The sequence below is a fragment of the Leptonychotes weddellii genome, unplaced genomic scaffold (genome assembly GCF_054177405.1).
Source record: "Leptonychotes weddellii isolate Sample4059 unplaced genomic scaffold, ASM5417740v2 HiC_scaffold_12101, whole genome shotgun sequence".
Taxonomy (NCBI): Eukaryota; Metazoa; Chordata; class Mammalia; order Carnivora; family Phocidae; genus Leptonychotes; species Leptonychotes weddellii.
In genome coordinates, this window is record NW_027699433.1 from 1 (window position 1) to 6,428 (window position 6,428).

The 6,428-nt window shown below is 38.3% G+C and overlaps 1 pseudogene across 1 annotated transcript; it reads left to right on the plus strand.

Annotated features, from left to right (window-relative positions):
* The first annotated feature begins 1,083 nt into the window (after positions 1-1,083).
* Positions 1,084-6,358, plus strand: LOC102733011 (olfactory receptor 8B12-like; annotated as a pseudogene). Its single transcript, XR_014141651.1, has 2 exons — positions 1,084-5,420; positions 5,726-6,358. The product of XR_014141651.1 is annotated as an olfactory receptor 8B12-like (transcript).
* The last annotated feature ends 70 nt before the right edge of the window (positions 6,359-6,428 follow it).

Below are 6,428 nucleotides of genomic sequence, written 5' to 3' on the forward strand. Positions count from 1 at the left end.
CGCTCCAGCAACCCTCAGTTTGTTTCCTGAGATTAAGAATTCCTCATATCAGTGAGGTCATATGATACATGTCTTTCTCTGATTAACTTATTTCGCTCAGCATAATACCCTCCAGTTCCATCCACGTCGTTGCAAATGGCAAGATTTCATTCCTTTTGATGGCTGCATAATATTCCATTGTATATATACACCACATCTTCTTTATCCATTCATCTGTCGATGGACATCTTGGCTCTTTCCATAGTTTGGCTATTGTGGACATTGTTTACCTTTTCCTGACAACAGCTAGCCCCCTCAAGGTCCTGGAAACCTTGCTTCCAAAATTCCTTAGAGACTTATGCTATCTCTAACCCCCTCCCAAGTATATAATGGGCCACACATGACCCCACTGCAGCTCTTTCTGCCCATGGGCCCCGTCCCCATGCTTTAACAAAATCACCTTTTTGCACCAAAGATGTCTCAAGAATTCTTTCTTGGCCATTGGCTTTGAAACCTAATGTTCTCTCCTACATCAACATTATTTATCCCTTACTCTTAAAATCTCTACCTTGTGCACCTGGTTAGCCCAGTCGGTTAAGCCTCTGCCTTCAGCTCAGGTCATGATCCCAGGGTCCTGGGATCGAGCCCCTGCATCGGGCTCCAGCCCCTGCATCGGGCTCCCTGCTCAGTGGGGAGCCTGCTTCTCCCTCTCCCTCTGTTGCTCCCCCTGCTTGTGCTCTCTCGCTTTGTCAAATAAATAAAATAAATTTTTTTCTCTACCTTGACCTCTCTGACATTTTGTGAACTCAACTAATATTTACTAAATGAATATTCATGGGAGTATAATTCAGTCCTCACAAATATCTGCCAGTTTGGTATTATTGTCCTGTTTTTAAATTTTTTATTTTTTATTTTATTTATTTATTTATTTAATCCTGTGTTTTAGATTGGGACACTAAGTATTAATTAGGTTAAGTTACTCAGGTTCACCCAGGAAATAAGGAATATAGATATTATAGTGAATAGACTTGCAATTATATTATATATATTATATTATATTATATTATATTATATTATATTATATTAATTATATTTATAATTATATATATAATTATTATTATATTATATATTATAGATATTATATATATATTATAGATATTAGGGTTTAATTCTAAGTTTGTTTTCCCCAGTTCTTGCTCTTTTTTTTTAATATCTATTTATTTATTTGGGAGAGAGAAAGAGAGTGTGAGAGAGAGTGGGGGGAAGGGGCAGAGGGAGAGAATCTTCAAGCAGATTCCCTGCTGACCACAGAGCCCAACTCAGGGCTCAGTCTCACAACCCTGAGATCAAGACCTGAGACAAACCAAGAGTCTGGAAGCTAAACTGACTAACCACCTAGGCGTCCCCCAGTTCTTGCTCTTAACTGCTATGCTTGCTTTTTTTGACATTTTTGTTGGCCAATTTCTTTCTTCCTTTATCTTTTGGCATTTTTGAAAGGTTCAAACGTTACCCCTAACTATTCTGTCTTTAAACACAACTCCTTGAAGCCATTTTCCTATTTTTTCTGTGATCTCCTCTATTCAGGTGATCGCACAATTTATATCTCAATCTCTTTTATTGTCTCTGATTTTCCATTTTCTCTCTTTTTTTTATAAGATTTTATTTATTTATTTGACAGAGAAACAGCGAGAGAGGGAACACAAGCAGGGGGAGTGGGAGAGGGAGAAGCAGGCTTCCTGCAAATCAGGGAGCCGGATGCGGGGCTCGATCCAAGGATCTTGGGATCATGACCTGAGCTGAAGGCAAACGCTTAAGAACTGAGCCACCCAGGTGCCCCTGATTTTCCATTTTCTACTTCTTTCTGATCGTTGTTGTTTGGAAGTCCCACCAGCATTTGATGATCTTGTCTAAAATCCAGCTCTTTATCCTTCCACCTCCTTTTCCCATTTCTGTCACAGGTTGGGTTTGGAAACAACCAAATTTGATTTGTGCCGCTTTTCTGTTGTTCTCTCTCAAGCCATATAGATATGAAATCCTGTTTGGTTTTTCATCATAATATCATAATATGTGGCACTGTTTATCTTTTTTTGTTTATACTATTTGTGTAAAGTGTTTTTTTAAAGTTTTATTTATTTTTAGGTAGTCTCTACAACCAATGTGGAAATTGAATGCACAACCCCAAGATTCAGTCACATGTTCTTCCAACTGAGCCAGCCAGGTGCCCCATGCTCATGTAAAGCTTTTAAATTGACTTCCCTGCCTTTGGTTTCTTTCTGTTCCAGCCCATTCTGAAACTGCTTTCAGCCAAGGATACAGTTATTACTACTAGTATAATAAATAATAAATTTTATTTATGTAATAAATCTTTAAGAATAATATACATAAAAATAAATCATTTTAAGAAACTGCTTTTTGTATCTTCTTTGTGCCAGAAGGTACATCATTTACTCATTAAAATAACACTTTGAGGGGTGGTTCTTTTTCTCATTTTAAGATTAAAAATTAGAAACTTACAGAAAAGTCAAATTTCAAAAGATCACACAGCTACTAAGACACAGAACTAGGATTTATGCTGAGGTCCACCAGATTCTGGAGTTTATGCTCTGAATACTTCTCACTCAACTAGGATATATTTCAGAGTGAAAGAGAAAGCTATTAATAATTTCTGGTGGGACTGCCCTAGGAAAACTAGGCTTAGAATTTATGAATTCTACTCTCTACCTCTTCACCATTGGTTATACTCAGATAAATAATGGAGAGGTTGAGAGAACATCTACTTTTGGAGATAGGAACATGTGTTTATGTACTTGATGAGTTCAGAGATGACCACAGGACAGTCTCTTGAAATATCCAGAAAAAAAAATCCTGTTGGGTACACAGGAAAGGAACTTAATAGAGAATGGAGAAATAAAGACACAAATTTGAGAGCCATTTATATGGAGGGATTGTGGAAGCCACGAAATGAAGGAGCTCATCAAGAATTTAAGGAAGCAACTAATGAATCATTCAACACTACATCAAAAACTAATGATGTACTATATATATTGGCTAATTGAATTTTAATTAAAAAAAGAAAAAAAGAATTAAAGGAAGTAGAGATAGTGTGGAAATTTGAGAGATGAACCCTGGGAAATGTGAGCTATGAAGGGATGACGGGACAGAAATAGGAAAAACAGCCTATATAGGTGATGCCTCTATTAGACTATAAGCTTCTTTCTGGCAACAAACCATGTACTTTACTTTTTGTGTTTTTTGTTTGTTTGCTTATTTTTTTTGGTTTGTTTTTTGTATCCCCGAACTCACATATTACATTGCCAAATAAGTTTATTAAAATCAATTTAACAATGGGGTAACTGAGTGATGGGCATTAAGGAGGGCACTTGATGTAATGAGCAGTAGGTATTATATGCAACTGATAAATCACTAAATTCTACCCCTGAAACTAATAATATACTATATGTTAACTAAATTGAATTTAAATAAAAAATTAAAATTAAAAAACCATCCTGGAACAATGAAAAAAATCAATTTAACAGTAACAATATACAGACACATATGATTACTGAAAGATGAGTTGAATTCTATTTTCTCAGGAGCTAATCAAAGCTATTTCACATGGAGGCCAGTCAGGTGCCATCTCTTCTCTCTGGCCAGGTTTGTGCTTCTTATTGAAGCTGGGAATCCTATGATACGTAGGATTGATTTGGGACCATACTTGTGCAACTTTGATGGTCTACTAGAAGTCTGAGAGCCAATGCACATGCATGAGACATATATGCAAAGGCATTTTACTGTATGTAAATCTTCATATGTCCTGTAAGGTTGTATTTATAATGTATAGTTTAAGTTAGAAACAAATATAAGAAGAAAGCCATTTCAGAGATTCTAGTTTTGGAAAGGCAACAGTACTGTACAAATGGAAAGGGCAAAACAGCTTTTTTGTTCTCTGCTGTACTGGAGCAAGTCATCAGGTAACAGGACTTTAGAGAAGCCCTGTTTAAGATACATTTGGAAATGAGGTTGCCATGGCAACTGTCTCTGAAGCAACAAAATTCCCCTAGAGGTTTCAGAGAACCCTCAACTTCTCTGTACTTGGTTCTCAAGGAGAGCTTAATTTCATTCATTTTAATGAGTTGTTTTTTTCTGTTTATAGCATTTGTGCAGTGGGATTGAGAACAAGGATTAGGATTACTGGAGTTACTCTGGGACATGTTAATTCTAAGTGTAAATCAAAAGATGAGGCATCATTGCTGAGTCTTAGCTGAGGGTGAGCAAGTCCTCACGGATGTGTGTGCACACACAAACACACAGAGGCGTGCGTGCAGTGATTTTAGTAGAACTTTTCTGGAGGAAAATGGATTTCTGCTTTTGTGTTTGGACTTAGTAACTTCTGTAAGAGGACTTTTGCCATGAATCCAGGACCAAAAACCTATTTAATCCACTGGCACACTGAAGCTCAAATTACCCCAAATCAAGATTTCTTTTTTGGGTATGAAATCTGTCTTCCTTAATATTAAGGGCCCCTGGTAAAAGGCATTGAGTGTAAGTTGCCATGCAAAACTTTATTAGTCTCTGTATGAATGAAATCACTTCCTGAGAACGATTTTGACAATGTGTGCAGTAGTTGTAGTAGGCAGGAGTGGTGTCTGGAGACAAAATTAGGCATTGTTAGTAACATACATTAAATACCTTGTGTTTGCTTAAGAAGCTCAGAAAGGTCCCTGGCCCCTATGAAGTTTGGAGTTGGGTAGATCATAGTTTGACTCAAGATTCTGGAACCTACAAGCTGTGTGTACTTCTCACTTTTAAAGTGGATATTTATAGGTCTAATATATAAGGCTGTTGTGAGGAATAAACAAGGTACTATTTTTTGTGCATTGCTTTGGATCCTTCATATGAGGGTGCTGGATCAATACACTATTTGATAAACAGTAAGGGTTCAATACAAGGTAGTAATTACTATTTTTTCCCATGGTGCTTTGGTATAATTAATAGCTTAAAAAGATGTAATCACAGTGAAAAATGTAACCACAGGTCATTAAAAACCACATCAAGCATTATCAAGGGCTTACACAAACCTTTCATCTTCCTTAGAGGGGAGGGTCTCTGGAGCAGTGATCCTGAGGGAGTCTCTGTAACTACATCACTGAGATCTCCAATCCAGAATAAAACTCTTTAGTCTCGTGTTATCATGGGCATTAGGAAAGGATGCTGTCTCATGCCTAGAATTTGGACAAGAGACTTGGGCCAAAGCTACAATCAGATCAAGTTCTTCAGCTCAGCAAGACAATTAGAGTTTTGATCCTCAAAGTAGAGAAGCAGAAGCAGAGGGTCTGAGCTCTGAGTTGTCACTTTCTGTTCACCAGGGCCGTTTGAGTGTCCATGAAAGAGATGGATGAGAGCTAGTGGAGAACAGCATTGTGACTCCAAGCAGAAGGAGGGTGAGTGCCTGCCTGACCTGGTCTGTCCTGTAGCAGAGGGGGTAAAACCTCAAACCCCAGGAGCCAGACCACCCGAGTTCACCTTCTACTGTAACTTAACAGCATTGGGACTTGTGCAAGTCACTTAGGTGCAGCGTCCTCATCTGTGAAATGGGGATAATCATAATGCCACACAGCATTTAGAACAGAGCCTATCCCATAGTACTCAGTAAATGTTCCTAACCTTGTCTTCTCCGTTACTCCCTGCACTTCCATGGTGTGTAGCCTTCTCTCTGTCTAGTGACTTGTTTCTTTTTCCCTTACAGACCCTCCTAGAGGACAATGGCTGCAGATAATGCCTCCTCTGTGACAGATTTTGTCCTCGCAGGCTTAACAGATGAGCCAGAACTCCAGATGCCCCTCTTCTTCCTGTTTCTAGGTTTCTATGTGGTCACAGTGGTAGGGAACCTGGGCCTGATAACGCTGATTGGGCTGAATTCTCACTTTCATATTCCCATGTACTTTTTCCTCTTCAACTTGTCCTTCATAGATTTTAGTTTCTCTACTGCCATCATCCCCAAAATGCTAATGAGTTTTGTCTCCAAGAAGAACATCATTTCCTATGCAGGGTGTATGACTCAGCTCTTTTTCTTTCTTTCTTTTTTTTTGTCTTTTCTGAATCCTACATCCTGCCAGCGATGGCATATGACCGCTATGTCGCCATCTGTAAACCACTGCTGTACACAGTCACCATGTCTCCTCAGGTGTGTTTACTCCTTTTGTTGGGAGGTTATGGGATGGGAGTGTTTGGTGCTGTGGCCCATATGGGAAACATAATGTTTATAACCTTTTGTGCTGACAATCTTGTCAATCACTATATGTGTGATATCATTCCCCTCCTTGAGCTCTCCTGCAACAGCTTTTATTTTTTTTATTTATTTTTTTTATTCTTATGTTAATCCCCATACATTACATCATTAGTTTTAGATGAAGTGTTCCACGATTCATTGTTTGTGCATAACACCCAGT